Source organism: Nilaparvata lugens, chromosome 8, assembly GCF_014356525.2.
Source record: "Nilaparvata lugens isolate BPH chromosome 8, ASM1435652v1, whole genome shotgun sequence".
Classification (NCBI taxonomy): domain Eukaryota; kingdom Metazoa; phylum Arthropoda; class Insecta; order Hemiptera; family Delphacidae; genus Nilaparvata; species Nilaparvata lugens.
The window spans coordinates 6,936,937-6,960,716 of NC_052511.1; the positions used below are offsets into that span (position 1 = coordinate 6,936,937).

General features: G+C 32.7%; 1 protein-coding gene and 2 non-coding genes across 3 annotated transcripts in view; all 3 read right to left on the reverse strand.

Annotated features, from left to right (window-relative positions):
- LOC111063101 (multiple inositol polyphosphate phosphatase 1) overlaps positions 1-23,780 on the reverse strand; it is a 64,767-nt gene that overhangs the window by 37,911 nt on the left and 3,076 nt on the right. The gene's annotated exons all lie outside the window — the stretch shown is intronic.
- On the reverse strand, positions 13,633-13,705 carry Trnaf-gaa. Its single transcript has one exon. It is a non-coding gene; the product is annotated as a tRNA-Phe (tRNA).
- On the reverse strand, positions 22,761-22,833 carry Trnaf-gaa. The gene has a single exon. It is a non-coding gene; the product is annotated as a tRNA-Phe (tRNA).

The window sequence follows — 23,780 nt, forward strand, 5'->3', positions numbered from 1 at the left end:
TCAAGTTTTATTACGGTAAGAATAAGATGTTGACGAAAAATGTATTTATGCTAGTGACTTACATCATGTAATCTTGAACTTTTGACGAGGCCTGAAATGTACTGTACAAATGTATTTATTGGTCAATAAAACAAATTCATTTATTTATTATTTATTTATTTAAATATAAATTAGGCTAATTCTCAACTACAAACATATTGCTCGCTTCGAGTTTAATTGTGATTCCTATAATGGACAGAATGAAAGTATAGTTTCAAAAAAAATCATTTCGCTTGAATTTTTTGTTCTGATTTCATGTTCATTTCCAAGGTGTGATACAACTTGGTATCAGTTTATGAGCGATGTTCACGACTATCTTATCCACTGAATGATTATTTCTTATTGCAAAATACCGGTTTGCCAACCTACTATTATCATGAATTATAGTAAGTGTGTCGAATGATCAGCTCTTCACGTGCAAACCGTGTCTAGTGCAGTTTGTATCAAATATGTAAAAGAGAAACTCTTCACTCGTATTGCTAATGACTTCTGATAAATTCAATTGACCAATGAAAAGTTTTGTTTTTTTAAAATCACATTATTGAACTTATCCACTGAATAAAAACACTAGATGTTGTCCAAGTATTTTTATTCAATACCGTATAAATAACCACACAATATGTCCTTCCTTCACAACTACTCAGAAAGTGAAAGTAATTAATAAATTATAATTAGAAATTTTGTACCGTAACAATCGAACATCAATAATTCAATCCTACTCACAAATAGAGCAGATATTATATCTATTGGAAAGTATTCATTAAGCTAGGTTTACACCAAAGCTATTAACAAAATGTTGATAAATCAATCCTTATAGATTCTATTAGATTGAACATAACTTATCATACACATGATGTGCATATGTGTTTGTCAAGTTCCTTTCAATCTAATAGAATCTATAAGGATAATTAATATTCTGGGATAAGGATATTAATATTATTTGTTAATAAATTTGGTGTAAACGCAGCTTAATAGAATGTGAAATGTCATATAAAGATTAATATGAACTACGGTACCGTACCTCTTCTTAATTCCTATAGGTAATACCTATTCATTCCTCACAATCACATGCTTTAGCTATAAAGCTACCGTATATGAATAATAAAAAGATAATATTTATGTTAAAAATGATACAGTATTATGATTTTTAATTTTCATGTAAATACGAATAGTAACACTAAACAGGAAAGTAAACATGTAGAATATTGTATAAATTTAAGTAAGTCACTATAATATATATAGGTCTACTGGATATCAAAAAAGTACACTATCATCATAGAGAAACAATAGCTTAAGAAACTATGCTATCGTTTCTCTATGCTATCATTCTTTCTCTTACTATGAAAGCGAATAAGATAAAAAGATAGATTATAATTGCAGTACATCTCAACGTCTGCTCAATCTATTTAACGGAGGTCAATGTTCTACGATGCTTTTATGAATTGAGTCATGGAGAAAAGAATTTCAGTCTCGACCTGCAATTATCACAGGAACAATGGACTGGTTAAGATGCTTCAGATATCAGAGACAGTCTGCTCAAGTCTGGTGCTCTACCGTTCAAAAAATAATTGTTACAATTTGAAATAAATGCATGAACATGACAAACGAACAACTATTTTTCATGGATTTGAAAAATTTCAACAGCCATAAAAATTTAAAAATGAAGAAATCTGCATTGTCGATCAATAATTAATTTATTTTCAAATTAATTGTTTTCATTTTACTTCTAACTGGTGCTCTACCGTTCAAAAAATAATTGTTACAATTCGAAATAAATGCATGAACATGACAAACGAACAACTATTTTTCATGGATTTGAAAAATTGCAACAGCCATAAAAATTTAAAAATGAAGAAATCAGCATTGTCGATCAATAATTAATTTATTTTCAAATTAATTGTTTTCATTTTACTTCTAACTGGTGCTCTACCGTTCAAAAAAAAAATTGTTACAATTTAAAATAAATACATCAACATGACAAACGAACAACTAATTTTCATGGATTTGAAAAATTTTAACAACTATTAGAATATTTACGAATAAATAATGAATCTGCATTGTCGATCAATAATTAATTTATTTTCAAATTAATTGTTTTCATTTTACTTCTAACAAATTCTTAATCACTGCATTGTTGCTGATAAATTATTTTATCTACAAATAAATGATAAATTTTTCGACAATTCCATAATTGGAATTCACATTCATTATATATTATCATTGGAAAAATATGATAGTGAAAAGTCAACAATCTGAATCATTCATAATCTGAATGACAGCAAATATCATTACAGTGTAAAAATGTGAGAGATGAGTGGAGGAATGTAAAAAATAACGTGAAAACTGAATTTATTCATAAGATTCACCTAAAAAGGTGGGATTGTATTCTTCGAAAAAAATTCAAACTAAATTTGTTCTTCATGAGGTGAGAGTGTGTTCTTGGAATTCACAATGAATTGGTTCATTGATCATTGTATATGTGTTGGAAAGTGCTGATGATACACCTTCAACGTACATCGAAACCTTGTATGTTCTACATTTTATCAGTCAGAGATAAGTAATCATTTCCAAGTAAGTACCTATCTCTGGTATTTACCAATGGCTCATCTCGAAAAAAAACCTCGAAAATTGGCAAATTTAGTGCTGTATAGATTTGAAACTTGATTTCTCTTATTCATTCGACTAAATCTCACATAGCTTCTTGAAAGATCTTGAAATTAAAATCCAAGAAAACTTTTCTAAATCGTTTATCCACAACATGCTTGAACAACAATGTTAATGTCATTTTCAAAGGAGTGAATTTAAAAAAAGGTTAGGTACCGTACTTAAATTTGCAGATGAATAATAGTGGGCCTCACTAAAACGTTAAATTTTTATAAGATATAATATGTTATTAATAAAACAAAATAAATCTTATAGCACCCTTTATTTTTAAAACTTTAAAATATAAAGTTTAATAATTTAAAAATAATAATAATTTTATAATTTATAGTTTATTAATTTAAAAGTAGCCCATGTCAATAAGTGTTTTATAATATGTTATTATTATTCTAATTTCCTATCAAGCTATTTTTATCGTAAAACAAAGAAAATAATAACTCATTATTTGTGTTCCTTAAACAACAAAAAGTGACAACACATATATTGTTCTACTCATCAACTCATGAAATTAGCCTTTTGTGTTTCTCAATTATAACAGTTACTAATTTTCCATACTTCTTCATGGCTTTTCTCTCGATTTCTCATTTCTCTTGTATGACAAAACAAAAGGAGGGAGAAACAAAGAAGAGTATAGTTTGAAGAGACTGAGACCAATCTGTGACTCCACGGCTAGCGGTTAAATAGATAAAAAGTCCATCATGATGGTCCAAGTATATAGTTGTAACTATATATATATATATATATATATATATATATATATATTATATATATATATATATATATATATATATATATATATAGTTGGAGTGACCGTTAAATGTAACAAGCCACCAAAGCCCAATTGAAATGGTCCGTGGAAAAAAAACTGTAGTTCCATAAAAAGCTAGCACAAATAACGGATTCTATTAGCGGAAAACCATTTATCTATTTCATTGTAGTTGTTCTCAATAAGTAGCCAGTATTTACAAATTGATAAAAGATGTAGTCCCAGAATACACTGTGTTATAGAGCTTCTGAGTTATCAGACAGATGAGTTATTAGATAGGCCTTTATACAGTAATTATATAACCAGGTTATTCATTATGTACAGTAGTTACTTCAGCAATATATAACCAGGTTATATAGTTTCTGTAGTCCCTACTGGGACTAGCTAGATATTACTAGCAGTTTGTCATGGAGTATGAAATAGATTAGATATCACAAGATATAAGAATATTTGGAAGAGACTTTGAGAACTGCACACTTATAATTTCAAAAATTGATTCCAGGCAAAACAAGTTGATGAGATAGTCGGATGATTTGACCAGGAATATTTATGAATTAATCAATATTTATATTTTAGAACCTTATAATATTGGATTGTTCTTTCTATAATTTTTTGAACAAAAGTTTAATTCTTCTTCTTCTGGTTCCTTCTCCTATCGCAGGTTGGAAATCATCACGGCAATTTTCACTTTATTGATTGCAGCCTTGAGTTGCAGCCATACCATTCTCTTAAATTACGCAAAGTAAAGTTTAATTGTATGAATAATATTATTACTAAACGAAAATCAAAATTAATTGCTGTAAAGTATTTGGGTGTTGTTTTTGTTTACAGCATTTAATTTGGATTTTCGTTTAATAATAATTATTAATTCATTAGCATTTGAATAATTATTGCAATATCTCAGTAATATTTATTTGATTGTATGCTCTAGTTATTATATTGAACATGATTTTCCAAACCATTTATTGACCGAGCGAAGTGAGGTCTAAGATTCAAGTCGACGCTTTGGCATTTCTCTTAAATGATGTTTAAATGTTTATAAATATGTTTTTATGTTTCTATGTTGCGCATTTACGACGAAACGTGGTAATAGATTTTCATGAAATTTGGCATGTATGTTCCTTTTTTAATTGCGCGTCGACGTATATACAAGGTTTTTGGAAATTTTGCATTTCAAGGATAATATAAAAGGAAAAAAGAGCCTCCTTCATACGCCAATATTAGAGTGAAAATCAGACTATAGAATTATTCATCATAAATCAGCTGACAAGTGATTACACAGATGTGTGGAGAAGCCAGTCTATTGCTGTATTTCCATAAGGTTTATAGTTTCAATCAGGTACTTGTGGATGAGAATACTGCGTGAGGTCTACTGTTCACAGAACTACTAGTTTTTAGAAGATTCTAGAGTATTCAACTGGACTGACATGAATTTTACTATAACTTTTTCCAGTGCTGGAAATTAATTTTATTCAGTTCTCCAAAATTAAATTTTGATATAGTGGAATCCGAATTCACAATTTTTTCTCACATATTTGAGGACAGAAAATTATGTGAAGTGAAGAACTAAAAGACTTAACCTATTTCGGACTATGTGTAACCTTATTTGAATTTGGGAGAGGAATAGCACAAGGTTACCTTATTTTTCCTCTCCCTATCATTTCGATGATGTACTTATTTTATCAATCAATAAAGAATATTGTATGAATCAATTTCAAATCACACGCTATATATATAGCGAGTTTTTGCAACTTCAGTTATGTCGCTTCTCGCACCCCAATCGCCATCTTTCCTTATTTATCCAGTCTCCTTCAAAGAGACCTCTACTCTCCATTTGAATGTGGACATTGGATACCCATTTCTTTCGCGGTCTTCCACGCCTATTTCTGTTCGCCGGTACCCAATTCCATACTTGCAAAGGAAGTCTTCCTTCATTCATTCTGCGCAGGTGTCCATACCATTTTAATTGTTTCTCTCCAATGACATCCATTATTGTGTTTTTTGCGCTCATTCTCTCTCTTATTATATCATTCCTGATTCGATCCAGCAACCTTAATCCTGAACTCCTCCTCCAGTACATCATTTCCGCTGGAAGAAGTTTTTGAGAAGTTAATTTGTCCACACACCACACTTCTGACCCATACGTCATGACTGGCTCAATCATTGCCTGGTGTTTGAGTCTGAGGAGTGACTTTCATGACCACAACACAAGAGGCAGAAGCCAACTCAACCTGCCTTTCACAAGGCTGAGTAGGATACAAAATAGCCCAGGTAGCCTCAGCATGAGGCTTTTCAACCGGCTGCCAGCATCAGCGAGGACTCTTACAACACGGCAGTTCAACAAATGCACCCATGCATTCCTTGTGAAAACCCCTCTGTATTCAATAAGAGAGTTTTTCAATATCCCGGATGTTACCATCGAAGAATTTTATACATGAACTTTATGGGATACTGTTTTTCTTCATGTGAAATTGTGTTTTTTGCACCTAAGACTTAATTTGCTCATTAATTTAATAAGCTTTATCAATTTCTCCTGTTGTTGATATATATATATATATATATATATATGTTTTGTGTGCTTGTTTTTCTGACGAACCAATTTATTGCTACTTTTAGCTTACAAGGTAATAAAGATCATTTATTTATTTTATATTTTTTTGTATTTTTGGTTATGTTTTTATTCCATAGGATTGGATGTAGTGCTCTTATAATATTTTTCCCCTTCCTTATCTTCCCCATGATATCCACTCTATCCCTTCCATTACATTTTGGTAGAGAGTTAGTGGGGAGGATATTTTTAATATTCTTCCCAAGAATGGACATTGATATGTCCAAAGCTCCGTCAATTTATGTAGATGCATAACAATATGATTATTATCTATAGTTATAATATTACAAATTGCTTTTTCATATAATATATAGTTCAATAGTTATTTTCTTAGTCTATATTATGTAAATTCATCTATAACTTTGCTGTATTGTAAGCTATTGTATACAAGTGTATAAACCAGTATATATTGTAATCTACATAAATAAAGTACTCAATCAATCAATCAATCAATTACAGTGAGATTGTCTTAATAAACTACATTACTACATTACAATAAACTACTTAATAAATAACTTATTAACTATATTTAAACTGTCCATCTGAACTGGTTCCTTTTTAAATGGAAAGCAGTGATGTTATTCATAAGAAATGCTCACCCAGTTGAATTTAAGTTGAGTTAAAATAGTTTACTGCAACTGCTCTGCAGTTAGAACCACTTATAACTGTGCGTTAATCAGTACTGTCTGAATGGAAAGCATTGTTGTTGATTTATGAGGGATACTGTCAGTTTGTAGTGAATGTGACACGGGTCAGCTGTGAAGGGACACAACAGTGCAGAGTGGCTGAGCAGTGTCTGTGACCAAATGCTCTCATTATGTTTGCCAAAGTACCGTATCACCGCGCGTTCACCGGCAGACAGCATCAGACTGAAGAGACAGCCTTTCCACACCTCACGGAGCAAACTGGTCATCGATGTCGTTTCAATTTTGTTTTGCCAATAAATCCATTGTCGCTCAGATTATTCTGCTTTCAAATGAAGTTATTGTTTAATTCATTAATTTTTCGATGTTTCTCTTTTGTTGTGAATTACTCATCGATTGAGAACATTTGATATTGAGTAAATTTATAAATTTTGCATCGATGTCATTTGTAAGCAGGATGTGGAACGGCAGGAGAAGCCTCCACCAAATATGTAAGCAAGAAAAACTATTATAACAAAAGAGAACAGAATAACTAGAACTTTAATGAGTCTTTAACATATTTACATTCAAACAAAACAGGATTAGTTTGATTATAAAAATATTATTGATATAAATTTTATGGGGAAAACACTCGCTTGCTGCTAATGATGATTCAATCTTTGTGGCTATGAAAATTTAAGAACAATGATTCAGCAGTAGTCACCTACCTTTTTGAAATGGCTTCCCACTTTGGCATCCACTGGTTTATTCGCGACTTTAGTATTTTAAAAGAACAAATATTAACTGAACCAATGAATAGGCTCAGAACCCGTCTCCCTTAACAATACAATTATTTTTAAACTGCCCGATCTGTGACAGAATAACTTTATTATAAAACGAAACGAAATCTAGCCTTTTTCACTGGATCAGCCGGACTTAACTCACAGTCCTAACGAACGAGCTCTCTCCAAAAGTTAAATTTTGGGTATTAATGAAAACTCAGTCAATGCCAAACATGAAAAAAGCTATTTCAAGTACATATTTTTATCTGTCGCACAAGCGGCACGTTTGTTATTAAAAACAAAAGAGAAGCTACGTTAATTTTGACAATAAATGAAATAAACAATCTTTCTGTCGATGACAAAGATTGTTCAAAGACAAAAACACTGTTCATTGAACTTTTTTAATTTTAAAACTCTAAAATCCTGATCAATATAAATAAATATATGATTCATATATATGTCCAGGTGACACATTTCAATTTCATTTATTTTTTGCCAATAAATTAATTGTCGCTCAGATTATTCTTCTTTCAAATAAAATGATTGTTCAATTGATCAATTTTTACTTTCATTGCCCTAACTTACTACCATAGGTAAGGGAAGTATTGCTTTCCAAAAAAAATTAAGGTACCCCAATTTCAAGTTTTCTATACGTTTCAAGGTCCCCTGAGTCCAAAAACATGATTTTTGGGTGTTGGTCCGTGTGTGTTTATGTGTGTATGTGTATGTGTATGTGTATGTGTATGTGTGTGTGTGTGTGTGTGTGTGTGGTGTGTGTGTGTGTGTCTGTGAACACGATAACTCCATTCCTAATTAACCGATTGACTTGAAATTTTAAACTTAAGGTTTTTATACCATGAGGATCCGACAATAAGAAATTCAATAAAATTCAATTCAAAATGGCGGATAATGGCTAAAAAACCATATTTTTCACGGTTTCCTCGAAAACGGCTCTAACGATTTTCTTCAAACTTATACGCTATCTATAAGCCCTATCAACTGACATGAGTCTCATTTCTGGGAAAATTGCAGGAGCTCCATGTAGTATTCCTGAGAAGAATGAATTTTGTTAAATTTCTATCACGATTTTCTCAAAAATGACTTGACCGATTTTCTTCAAATTCATACTCTGTATAGTTATTTATCAGACTCTGGCATGAGTCTCCTCCCTGGGAAACTAACATGGGGTCCACCCCATCCCTGAGAAATTTACTTTGTAACCTCCTTCTCGTGCGTGAGGTAGGTAGGTAGAGCAGTTTATTCAAAAGAACACAATGTCGATACCTATTTTATTTGTAGAACAGCTGTTTTGACAACGTTCAAAAAATCCTCAAATTTCATAATTCAAACAAAGGAAAATGTACGGTACTCTGAAAACAATAACAATAGTATAATCATAGTTTTAATTATTTAGCCGCCAATCGGCATAATGATATTCCCCGAAATTATCCTCTTTATTTAAGAATGAGGCTTATAGATCAATGAGCAAGGAAAGTTGTGTGAGTGTACCACACCAGATTTTTTGCCAATAAATCCATTGTCGCTCAGATTATTCTGCTTCCAAATAAAATTATTGTTTAGTTCATCAATTTCTCGATGTTTCTCATTTGTTGTAAATTACTCATCGATTGAGTAAATTGATAAATTTTGCATCGATGTCATTTCAATTTCATTTATTTTTTGCCAATAAATTCATTGTCACTCAAATTATTCTTCTTTCAAATAAAATGATTGTTCAATTCATCGATTTTTTTATCTTTCTCATTTGTTGTAGATTACTCAATCGTACAGCACAGTAATTGAGACCTGGGGTACTTGAAATTTGTTTAATTTGTGAAAACTATACTTTCATTCATTTCCCAATCATTCATGATCTGAGAATGATATTGTGATTTCCAGTCTATGGAATGAATAAATGAAATGACACCATATTATTGTTTAACGGTTCAAACTTCTGATGAATTATGGATACGGTACGGTCGATGTCATTCTCCATTCGAATTAAATTGTTGAATAGATCGATTGTATGCACTAATCATTACCTAAGTCATACCTAAAAGTCATACCTTTTAGGTGAATGAATTTGGAATCCTAGTTCAAATGCATTTTAGCTCATTCATTTAAACTTGATTGACAGTTATTAGCCTCATTGAGCTTGTTTGGCAAATTCAATTGAATATATTGATAACAATAATAATTGTTGAACGAATTAATTCATTGAGATGAATGAGTTATATTGTTAATGAAATAAAAACACGCATATATTGTCAAATTCTACACAGTTTTATTTGGTACAGGTCCATGGTTTCGTGACTCAGTCAAATTATATTGTTGTGTGATTTTTAATATATAATTTTATTGTTTTATTCCTCAGAGTAGATCTCACCGTAGAGCAGTTGCAGTAAACTATTTAACTAGTAGCATCTATCTGACTGGATCAGTCGAAAAAACTTGAAAGAAAATTAAATTGTTCTGCTCTTTTCTCTTTTTTCATTAGAAACGGTCTTGAAATAGGTGGAAATTTCTTTGTAAAATCTAGAAGAATTGAACGCTGTTTTCGTTTGCAGACCAAAGGTTGATCACTCACAGGTGTATGATTCAAAGTGGTGGGGGGAACGCCAGCGTGACGTCACGTGTAGTAAAAATGTTCTAGAGTAACCACACTGAGCATACAGTTTATTCACTGTATCTTCAAATATATCGTCGTATAATCTCCTCAAGATTGACCTAGAACTTTAAAATTCTCCATACTTATAGCGAATGAATCACCGATTCTAATGATGTTGTTAAATATTTCAAGTTCATTCAACTTTTATGAATAAAATGAAGTTGAAAGTTTTTCATGAATCTAAAAACGTGACACGAAAAAGTTAATAAGCTGGAAAAGCGTTAGTAGACAATGTTATACTATTATAATTTCAGATTAACCCTTAAAAAATCTTGATAAACCAATGCATCGCAATAAACCGATAAACCGATCCCGATAAATCCGATGAATTTCATTCATTGTAAATGCACTGAACACATGCTGGTATCGAGCACATGTTCTACGAGAATCAAAATATCTCATCCCCGAAATTCACAAGCTGATGTATAGCCAAACTACAAAATATAAACACGACCTAGAAGATGAAGAAACCTTAAGGGTTTGAAAGGGAAGGTTAGGAGGTGGGGTTTTTGCTTTTATATGGCAAAATGATTGTATTATTCAAATGTTTTAATAATTATTGTAAAGCAGAAACAGAAAGCTTGCATGTCAGAAAATGTTTGTGTTATATAATTTGACTATACGACACCATATGATTTTCAAGAATGCGATATTCTGCCTACTCTGTACTACAGCCTACGTCACGGCTGCAGTTCCCCCACTCCAATTGCATTTCAACGAAAATACCATAGATGAGTGACCAACCTTCTGTCTACTAACTTTGGGACCTCCTAAATACCAATTTATCCAATTAGCCAAAATTAGCGTTTTCTCAGCTTTTCTGCGTTTCCTCACCTTTTTCAATAATTGATGGAAATATATTAAAAAAAATTCAGTACATAGGTTTAGCTGAGGTGGAAGAATTTTGTTCGCCAAAGTTACGCCGATATAGTAAAAGGTGTTTTTCGTGATCAAATTGACATAATACGTTCAAATTCGGTACAGAGGTTCCGCTGAGGTCTACATGCAGGCGAGCGAAGCGAGCCCGCTGATCTCATTTTCGGACGATCCAGTCGGGGGTCCAGGGGGCGGAGCCCCCTGGCTAGACGGATATGGCGAGAGAAGCGAGCCTGACGGCTAGTAATAATAATACCGTATATTCAATTTAAAATGAAACAGTGAGCAATAGCAGTGTACCAAAACACAAACAGTATTAAATTTGAAATTAGTACGTAAATGTTCAAAGATACCTTCAAATATTAATCTGTTCTCCCAAATAGGCCTAAGTGTACTTAAATTTAATTCTCTTTAAAATATTTCTACTGTGGAAGTATACGTTATCACCTACCACTTTTAGCCCTACCTGTATATTAGTTTTGAATGCTGACTGACTGCTTTCACAAGAGTGTACTGAATGAATCAATGACTAACTTATTATATTTAAAGCAGGAAAACCCTCATAATAGCGAGTAAAAATAATAACTCAAACAACCTCAAACCACTACAATATTGCTTCTTCAAACAACAAAATTGTTGTTTCATATCAAACAACAACGTAACTCTCTTCCGCTTTCAATATTGATTTCCTATCAAAAGAACCATTTCAATATTGTTGAATTCGGAAGAAAGTGCAATGATCCCTCTTCAGGAAGAATCATCTATAAATTGATAACTGCTTGACAAACTGAGTAAACAATTTTCTACACATAGCCAATTTGATGAGAGCTTTAAGGCCCGTACAGATATACGCGCCGCGAACTTGAGCAATTCACTTTTAATCAGCTGATTTTATCTGTATTTTTACAGAACCTGTAAGATACAGATATAAGAAGCTTGGCATCAGCTGATTAAAAGTGAATTGCTCATGTTCGCGGCGCGTATATATGTACACACCTTAAGAAGTCAAACACAATCACCTCACCTGTATAGCACATTTTAATTCAAAATTGGTATATTCTGAATGAGATACCGGAAGTTATGCTAGAGGTAGACTAAATCATTTTTCGTCCAAAAATGAGCAATAAGATTGAAGAGTCTCCTTTGTTGCTTTTGAAGAGGGCAGATGATTGGCATTAAGGAAATGACAGGACAAAGAAACGTCACTTTTCAATCGTTCTACAAACAATCATCTGCTCAAGTAATAATGCTGCGTTCACACCAAAGTTATTAACAAAATGTTTATTTTTCCTTTCTTATAGATTCTATTAGATTGAACATAGCTTATCATACACATTGAACCATATGAATAAAGTTGAGCATTTGCTTATACTTCTAAAATGCATATGCGTTTGTCGAGATCCGTTTAATGTAAATAGAATTTATAAGGACGGAAAAAAAACATTTGTTAATAACTTTGGTGTAAACGCAGCTCAAGTAACCTATTCTGCATAATTTGATTTTGGTATTTCTACAAACTCAATTTTGTTTTAAATTCTCAATCTTTGGAAATATATTTAAAAATGATTCTATTATTTCGTTCATATAGCCTACAGTAATATCATAGGGTGGTATATTCTCTTTGATACAGATAATATTAATTCAGTTTTTCGCACTACAAACCCCCAGTTTACAAAATACATCATATACAAAAAAATCTCCAAGAATAAAATTGAATAAATTAATTTGAACTCAAATTTCCAATTGAAGGAAAGGATTGTCAATGAAGAAGCAATTGAATGAGGTATATAATAATAGAGATAGAAATAGGAATGAGTTTGACAATGGATATCCTTACTATTATCATTGCTTATTACTTATTAATTTATTGTCACATACACAAATAACAGATTTTCATATAAAACACATAGCTGCGGTACACATTAGAGCTAAGCTATTAATTTATCAGACTTTCAAGCTTCATCTTTCAAGCTCTCTTACATAGAATTATAGAAATTTAGCTCAATCCAGTCTCATAATATAATATTCAAGGATTATTATAGAACACTTTTTCATCATCATTCGAAACTGATCAATTCATCGTTATGGTCCTTGACTAAGTTTTAACGTTTCAGTAAAGTATTAATATTAATAATTCAATAATTTAGAATAAGACTGTATAAAAATTAAATTCAATAAATAATCAAAATAATTTAAAGAATGAGACGTTGATATTGTCAATACCACTAATTTATTCGAAAATTAATTCATGTTACAGAACCGGGTTTCATGGTAATACCTACCACATCTTCAGCTGAACTAATATGTTTGTTGCTCCTTCAAAAACCATGAAAATATCATAACCATGAAACCTGGTTATGTAATATTAATTAATTTTAGAATAAATATGCATTGGTATTGACAACATCAACGTCTTATTCTTTCAATTATGGAGAAATACCACAACATATCTTACCATACAATCAAATTATCAATCAAAATAAAATTGATATTTCATGAGAAATGAGTTTATAAGACACCGTGCAAAAGCATTATCCCACACAATAAAAACTATGTAATATTCGCCTCGACATATAAATATAGGGGTGTATAATATTGTCAAAAAATCTTGCCGAAACCCGGGATCGAACCAGGGACCTTTAGATCTTCAGTCTAACGCTCTCCCAACTGAGCTATTTCGGCTTCATATTGGACATTCCTGTCAACACTTTGAAGAAGAAGGCCTATATTGAGTTTGGTAATTTATGGACTTGTTTTGTCACTGTCTTATGAATGAATGCGGCAACGGTGTGGCCAATGTCCTCTTTCCAACGTCTTGCCTCAGGGTTTCTATCGGACGATCTGGCTACTACTACAGAATTTCAATTCACATTTCACAATGAACAAAAGTTTCTCCTGTTTCTATCAGCTTACTTCAAAAATAGCGTTTCACGCACTAATGTAATAGGCTACATGTAGAATCCTGCAAATAAAATGTTATAGCGTTATAGGATATATTTATCAATTTATACGCCTATTAGCCCAATCAAATAGTACATCGGACCAAACAATAATTAAGGATAATTGATTTTATTGTTTTAATCGGTCCATTAGTAAGAGTAAGCTATGGTTTCCCACCAAAATTTCTGAAGGCATAACTTTTGGCAGCCTGAAAACCAAGAGATTTTGGTACATATACATCTATATATTATTCATCATTTATTATATACATCTATAAATTATTCATTTTATTTTCGATGATTCAAATAAAATTCTGTCCTAAAGGAATTTTTGAAAAATACTACCTCTAATCAAAAATATGACTGATAAATATATAATGAACTACCTACCACAATATTCAATCTCAATTATATGTATTAATCGATAAAATCATGGAAAAATATTATTTCTTCATCAAAGAAATATATTTGAGACAGAATCTATTTATTTATACATTGACACATACAAATCATTCTCAACTATGAATTATTGGGAAAGGAACAACAGGCTTAAAGCCCAAAACTGTTCCTTTCCCAAATTTAGATAGAAATTGTCCAAAAATAGGTTATGTTTACACTTTTGAGTCCAAAATGTTTATAAACTAGGAATTTGGAAAAGTTGAAAACCAAATTGAAAAAGAATACTTCACTAAATCACCACTGATAACTGAAAAATACTGTATTAAAAATTGAAAATTTTTAAACTTGAAAAGAAACTTAAACTTACTTCTAAAACAAGAATTTATCATTTGTTGTTGGTTATCCATCTTGTTTCCACTATTAAATTTTATAAAACTTTAAAGTGAAGAAGCACTCACATTATTTGATGTGGCGACGTCCGTTTCGTGCTGATATCGCACATTTTCAAGCCAAACAGGTTGGCTTGAAAATGTGCGATACCAGCACGAAACGAACGTCGCCATCGCCACATCAAATAATGTGAGTGCTTTTTCACTTTAAAGTTTTATAAAATTTAATAGTGATAATTTATCATTATTATAACAAGAATCAACAATATCAACAACTAATATCAGTTCAGATATACCGTGATAGCTTGAAGCGTACGTCACATCTATTTCTAGTATAAAGAAGACGGTCGTGGTGGAGGGAAAAGTGATAATATAAGAATATCTCGGTATCATTTCGAAAAAACTTGAGTCTCACTATAATGAGATCCACGTTATAATGGCAGTATTTTATTTACATTGGTGTTGCTGCTATCTTTGTCAATCATTCGTCATAGCAGATAGCGATATCCTTCTCTACCTGCGCAACGCTGCCCGATCGTTTTTAACAATGTAGAAATATGATTAATTAACAGAATATCTAATCTCAATTATGAATAGAGTTCATAGAAAACATTTTAGAAAACTTAGATGAGGGATTAAATACTGTAGGAGCATTCCTGGATTTAACCAAAGCATTTGACAGTGTGAATCATAAATTATTATTAAATAAACTTCAAAATTACGGAATTAGAGGTAAAGAGCTTAGCTGGATCAAGTCATATCTAGAAGGATGGCAACAGTATGTAAATATAAAGTATACAAGCAATAAAATCAGTACAATATTGGATCAAACTTAAAATGTAATAACTATTCTGTACCACAAGGATCGGTGTTAGGTCCATTTTTGTTTCTGTGCTACTTAGGGGGTTGCCTAAATATATGTGCGATTTAGTTGAAAATAGTAAATTATGCTTATACGCTGACGATATAAGTATGTGCATTGCTGATAAGGACTGGAACACAACAGAAATTAAATGTAACAATTCTATATCATTAACTAAAAAGTACCTAATCATAGACATCTGCTACTTAATGATAACAAAAGAAAGTTCCTCCATTTTACTTGTAGAAATTCAGATGTAAAACAACTTAATTTCGTAAATAATAAGGAAGAAATCAAATTTTTAGGTCTATATCTTGAAAACACACTTAGTTGGTCTCAAAAAATATGTAAAAAATTAAGCTCAGGAATTTTCGCGCTGAGACGACTAGCAAAAATTTCGAACTTAGAAACGTTAAAAGCAGTGTACTTTGCAATGATCCACTCCCACATTTCATATGGAGTTGAAATATATGGAGGAACAAGCATCTCAAACTTAAATAAAATATTCCTATTACAGAAAGAAGCAATAAGAATAATTCTAAATCTTGAATTTAGAATTTTAGATCAAGCCATTCTTCAGTAAGTTAAAGTTCATGACGGTGTACAGCCTGTACATTTATAGGACAATATTATATATAAAAACTAACGAATCTACATTCCCACGGCAAGTAGATATACATAATTACAACACAAGAAATAAAAATAATTTTACAATAAAGAAACATAATAAGGAAAAATATAAACTAAGTCCAACGTACATGGGAATAAAATTTATTGGTTGTCTCCCAGGTTGCATAAGACATGAACCTGATAGATCAAAATTTAAGGAATTGCTGAGAGCATATTTAATGGATTTAGCATGCTACAGTATAGACGAGTTTACTGTAAAAAAATGAATTTTATACAGTCACTAATTTCTCTTTAGCTTTAATTTAGTTTTTAGTTTTTGACTTTTTCATGTACATTTTCATGTATGTTTTGGAAAGAAATAAATGATTGATTGAATATTCATATTTAATCATTCAGAAACGTCTTTTCTTGACAAATGGAAATGTAATATAGGCCTAATATTATTCTAAACAAGAATTAACAGTAGTTAATATTTCATTAATTTATTTAGTCTATAAAAGGTTTTGTTTGTAGGTGGCGATCTGTATTATGAAACCGACCTAATCCATTCGAAATACCCGCTGAATTATTGTTTCATTTGTGTGATTTACCGGATTTCCATGTGGAAATCAGATATACCGGTATCCAGCTATCCTCTATAGAAGAAGACAAAAAAGAATAATAGAAGTACAGTATTTTTCTCTATGATTTACGAACACTTCTGAGGAAATAAGAAAGCGCTCTGACAAGCAGTGTACTGAGGAATAATCCTATAGGAAGGAGACCAGCTGGAAGGCCAAAAACTAGATGGTGGCACCAGGTCCGGAAAGATATGAGGATGATGGGCCTAAAAGAGGAGGACGCGGGTGACCGAAACTTGTGGAGAGGCTTAGTTGATGAGGCCAAGTACCGACTGGGGTACAAGTGGCCGCCGCAGTAACGCAGTATTTTTCTCTATGATAGAAGACAGTGGTAAGGCAGAGAATCGGCAACGCTGTTCTTCTATCTTTCTCCACTGCCATTATAATACACGTGGACTTCACTAAAACGTATATTTCTCTTGCTTATCAGCTGTCCGATTCATCACTAATATTGGGGACCGAGCTTCGCTCTGGAGTACAAAAACTTAAAAACTTTATAACGAAAGAGTAAATTATAATAACATTCATAGTTCATACAGAAATGTTCTATCTAATCACAGTGAATTGGGATTAATTCCCAGAGGAATGCAAAAATTTCCATCACAAAGGACCGGTTGCACAAAAGCCGGTTGAAATTTAATCCTGATTAATTTCATGTGAACCAAATCAGAGAAGACCATTCCAAAAAGATGGTTCTACTGGAATTAATCAGGATTAAAATCAACCCGGCCTTTTTTGTAACCGGCACTAAGTACCTGATTACAAAAGTTCAACAGCTGAGTCATAATTTTGACACAGTCCCACACATATGAACTCGCCCACTCACTTCCATCATCAACAGACGACAAAATAATTATTATCAGCTGTTTTCCAAGGATGAATAATAATGATCCTTTTAATGTCCTTCAGCAAGTTTTCCCAGGGATGAGACCTAGTGCAATCGAAGTTTTATATTATAAACCTACTACGTTCTGAATTTCGTGAGAATCGTTAGAGCCGTTTTCGAGATCCGGTGAAATACAAACATTGCTCGTTCAATAGTATAGGATATAATGAGACTCCGGCCATCATAACTATACATACTATTAGGCATATATATACAGTATATATATTATACAGTATATAGTTGAAGGGATCAGAGATCCGAGTTCCCTCCATCAAACAGGTGGCTCACAAAAAAAGACGAAGATGGAAGACGATTAGAAAGAACAGGTGAACCAGCGGGAAGCTGCAACCCAAAACTAGTGCTTAGTAAAACAAAACGAAACGAATAAAAACGAACTTTTTTGTTCGGGAGAAGAATTCGGTGAAATGGAGGCCACTGTCTACTTCTGTCAGTTATCCAAAACAGAACTGAGTTCTATTGCAGATTTAATATGTAGATTATTTTTCACCTGGTTCTATTGATATTAAAATAGGTTTAAAAAGATGAATGATTTGATTGTATGGTGAGAGATGTTGTGGTATTCCTCCAGAAACGTCTTTTCTTGACAAATGGAAATGTAATATAGGCCTAATATTATTCTAAACAAGAATAACAGTAGTTAATATTCATTAATTTTATTTAGTCTATAAAAGGTTTTGTTTGTAGGTGGCGATCTGTATTATGAAACCGACCTAATCCATTCGAAATACCCGCTGAATTATTGTTTCATTTGTGTGATTTACCGGATTTCCATGTGGAAATCAGATATACCGGTATCCAGCTATCCTCTATAGAAGAAGACAAAAAAGAATAATAGAAGTACAGTATTTTTCTCTATGATTTACGGAACACATTCTGAGGAAATAAGAAAGCGCTCTGACAAGCAGTGTACTGAGGAATAATCCTATAGGAAGGAGACCAGCTGGAAGGCCAAAAACTAGATGGTGGCACCAGGTCCGGAAAGATATGAGGATGATGGGCCTAAAAGAGGAGGACGCGGGTGACCGAAACTTGTGGAGAGGCTTAGTTGATGAGGCCAAGTACCGACTGGGGTACAAGTGGCCGCCGCATAACGCAGTATTTTTCTCTATGATAGAAGACAGTGGTAAGGCAGAGAATCGGCAACGCTGTTCTTCTATCTTTCTCCACTGCCATTATAATACACGTGGACTTCACTAAAACGTATATTTCTCTTGCTTATCAGCAGTCCGATTCATCACTAATATTGGGGACCGAGCTTCGCTCTGGAGTACAAAAACTTAAAAACTTTATAACGAAAGAATAAATTATAATAACATTCATAGTTCATACAATTGGGATTAATTCCCAGAGGAATGCAAAAATTTCCATCACAAAGGCCCGGTTGCACAAAAGCCGGTTGAAATTTAATCCTGATTAATTTCACGTGAACCAAATCAGAGAAGACCATTCCAAAAAGATGGTTCTACTGGAATTAATCAGGATTAAAATCAACCCGGCCTTTTTTGTAACCGGCACTAAGTACCTGATTACAAAAGTTCAACAGCTGAGTCATAATTTTGACACAGTCCCACACATATGAACTCGCCCACTCACTTCCATCATCAACAGACGACAAAATAATTATTATCAGCTGTTTTTCCAAGGATGAATAATAATTATCCTTTTAATGTCCTTCAGCGAGTTTTCCCAGGGATGAGACCTAGTGCAATCGAAGTTTTATATTATAAACCTACTACGTTCTGAATTTCGTGAGAATCGTTAGAGCCGTTTTCGAGATCCGGTGAAATACAAACATTGCTCGTTCAATAGTATAGGATATAATGAGACTCCGGCCATCATAACTATACATACTATTAGGCATATATATACAGTATATAGTTGAAGGGATCAGACATCCGAGTTCCCTCCATCTAACAGGTGGCTCACAAAAAGAGACGAAGATGGAAGACGATTAGAAAGAACAGGTGAACCAGCGGGAAGCTGCAACCCAAAACTAGTGCTTAGTAAAACAAAACGAAACGAATAAAAACGAACTTTTTTGTTCGGGAGAAGAATTCGGTGAAATGGAGGCCACTGTCTACTTCTGTCAGTTATCCAAAACAGAACTGAGTTCTATTGCAGATAGTAGTCTTAGTCTATAATATGTAAATCCTTTCATCTGGTTCTATTGATATTAAAATAGGTTTAAAAAGATGAATGATTTGATTGTATGGTGAGAGATGCTGTGGTATTCCTCCATGAATTGAAAGAATAAGAACGTTGATGTTGTCAATACTACTTTAAAATATCATAGAGAAACAATAGCGTAAGTAGATATCCCATCGTATAGGGCGTTTATGTCGCAACTTTTACTGTTATCTCAAGCCAATAGTTCATGTAATTCTTTCCCGTGAAGCTGTGTGACATTGGTAGTCTCTCATATTGTGCCATTCATACACTCTTACCCCAACAAAACAGTAAAATTCGACAATAATCAACAGTAATTGACTTGAGATAACAGTAAAAGTTGCGACATAAACGCCCTATGCCATGGGATATCTACTTACGCTATTGTTTCTCTATGATAATATATAGTGGTATATTCTTTCAAAGATGAATGATATAGATCTTGAGTTACGATGAGAAAGGATTCTAACCCACAAAATGCTAAGATAAATGAATGAATAGAAGCGTGTACTATCATAGAGAAAACATAGGTAGGTACTGAACTATTTCTCTACCTATTCTTATTCTACTATACCGTACCTAGCAGGTTACCTACGGTACCTATGGTTTGTCCAACCAAAATGGTGGCAACTTTATAGATACCCGATGTACTTCGTTGTTCATTTCGTCGCGATCACGTCGGGGTCACCAATATAGGAAAATAATTTGTTGATTTCCTATGTTGAAATTGATTAAATGAAACTTGATGAATGATGAAATATTTTTAATGTTGGAATGACAAAATTGAACTCTGGATAAATATTGAAATAAACTGTTACAAGTGATAAACAAACTATGCCAGTTGAAAACATCACAGGTGGCAATCAGATGACTCGCCACATACCTATTGCACTAAAATGCGGGAAAACCAGATCCTCCTTTTACCAATATACCCATATACCTAGGAGGTGACCTATAAATGAGGTCCTGGGAAAATCAGTATTAGAAGGTAAGCACTATCAATACCTAACAATAAATTATTATTCTTTTACATTTCTCGTAACGTTATTCTCCTAATTTCTAATTCGATCATTTTCTCCTTTCAAATTTACATCGAAAATGATGGATTTTGTTGATGATTTTCATAGTAAATCCTAACAAAAAGGTTTTCACCATGTCATTTTGTTCAAGCTTATTGAAAAAATATATAGATAAATTTGAAATGTTCTCATCGAGTTGAGATTTACTAAGGTTTTTAAATATTTCCATGTGATGCCTACTGCATTAGGTCTATCAATAAACCTATTGATTGGCAATATGGACTTTAATATACTGTATATAATTAACGGTGAATAGAACCACTAAGATTCAAGGCATCTTCTTCTATCTTTCTTCTTTCTATCTATATATAATATATATAAAAGCGAAATGGCACTGACTGACTGACTGACTGACTCACTCACTCACTCGCATAACTAAAAATCTACCGGACCAAAAACGTTCAAATTTGGTAGGTATGTTCAGTTGGCACTTTAGAGGCGCACTAAGAAATCTTTTGGCAATATTTTAACCCTAAGGGTTCTTTTTAAGGGTTTAAAGTTCGTCTTTTAGCATGTATATTCTTCTTCTCCCAGTCTCTTAATTATAATTGAAATTTCCATATCATATGTTACTATAGAACTATAATCTAGATAGAGTACCTCTTCGAAACAGTTGTTAACTGGCAACTAAATTAATAATTTTGTCAGGTTCGCATTAAGTTGAGTTGACTTTGTTAGGTTGGCACCAAGTTGAAGATTTAAAAGCATTTATCGCGGAAAAATTGATTGGGCACTGCTACTTCAATCCTGGGAATATTATATTACTAGCCATCAGGCTCGCTTCGCTCGCCATATCCGTTTAGCCAGACATTTAGTCTGGACCCCCGACTGGATTGTCCTAACATGATAAAAATGCAGGCGAGCGAAGCGAGCCTGCTAATCTCATTCTTGGACGATCCAGTCGGGGGTCCAGGGGGCGGAGCCCCATGGCTAGACGGATATGGCGAGCGAAGCGAGCCTGACGGCTAGTTCTGTATATTAATAACGATGGATAGTACCACAAAGATTCAAGGAATTCTTGTCTGTGATAGTACTTTAATCAAATTGATCCTATATGATACAACTAACATATATTAGGGTATCTCATACTATTTCCCCATGATTATATTTCTATCAATATACAATAAACCATACAGAATATTTAAAGTATTCTATTGACACTACGTCCCCATAGAAAATTCTAGACAGACCTACTGCAATATGGCATAATATCAGTAGACATAGTAATCTATTATTGCATGCTCTTTTCAAGGCTACAAAATTACTCTCTGGAAGATCACAATGTCCCAAGACTTTCATTTTTCAACCTCGACCAAGATTGAAGACAATTTTATTGTTCCTTTTCAAAAAATATCAACTCCATTGACGATCCTACACTATAAATCTTCTTGCACTATATTTATTGGCTTATTTATTTCTTTGTATATTTTCATAAACTGAAAACTGACAATTTTTCAATGGAGTTGTTGAATTTATTTATTCCATTCTTGAATGAAATAATATGTTATTATTCTTACAAGTATCCTGATAGGCTACTTTATTGCAATTACTAGTAGGAAAACTAGTTATATTATACCTACCCTATATTGCAGAATAAAAATATTAATTTTGACACTTGATAAATAACCGAAACTGTAATCGTATCAGAAATAAAATAATAGAATGTAGCAGCAATGTAGTAATCCTTTGCAATCAAATTTTCTATTAATTTTATGAATATACTCTATTAATTTTCATAAAATATAATGCCGAAACCCGGGATCGAACCAGGGACCTTTAGATCTTCAGTCTAACGCTCTCCCAACTGAGCTATTTCGGCTTTCATAGTAACTGAACCGTTCAATAGTAGCAAGTGATAAGGCCTCTATATTGTATTACAGTACCGCCATCAACGCAGTATGTTATTGTAGGCCTTCATTGCAAGCAGAAAAAATTTGGAAAGCCAAGCGCCGTTAAAAGCTTTTCAACATTGGTCACCTACAACATTATGCTTATCAAGTTCAAAAACCTTTGCGGTCAAGTTTAATTTGCGTAAAACATGAAACACTTTTATACAAATTCTTTAATGGTTATTAAATATCTTAAAGAATATTTTCACAGATCATTAATAGTTATATATTATATATATTTGCGTTTCATTATTCTCATATTCATAAATTATTATTCATCTCATCCATAATCTGAAAGCATTAAACGGTGCTCATTACAACCTTCATTGAGAATTGGAAAATATTCTGAATTTGCACGCTATGACGATATTTCAATAATTGTGATGAGCATCTTTCAATGTTTTTACTTTCCTTGCCCTATTACCATAGGTAAGGAAAGTATTGCTTTCCGAAAAAAAAATAAGGTACCCCAATTTCTGAATTTCTATACGTTTCAAGGTCCCCTGAGTCCAAAAAACTGGTTTTTGGGTATTGGTATGTATGTGTGTGTGTGTGTGTGTGTGTGTATGAGTGTATGTGCGTCTGTGTACACGATATCTCATCTCCCAATTAACGGAATGACTTGAAATTTGGAACTTTCACTATAAGGATCCGACAGGAACAATTTCGATCAAATGCAATTCAAGATAGCGGCTAAAATGGCGAAAATGTTGTCAAAAATAGGGTTTTTCGTGATTTTCTCGGAAACGGCTCCAACGATTTTGATCAAATTCATACCTAAAATAGTCATCGATAAGCTCTATCAATTGCCACAAGTCCCATATCTGTAAAAATTTCAGGAGCTCCGCCCCATCAATGCAGATAGATTCCCAATTAT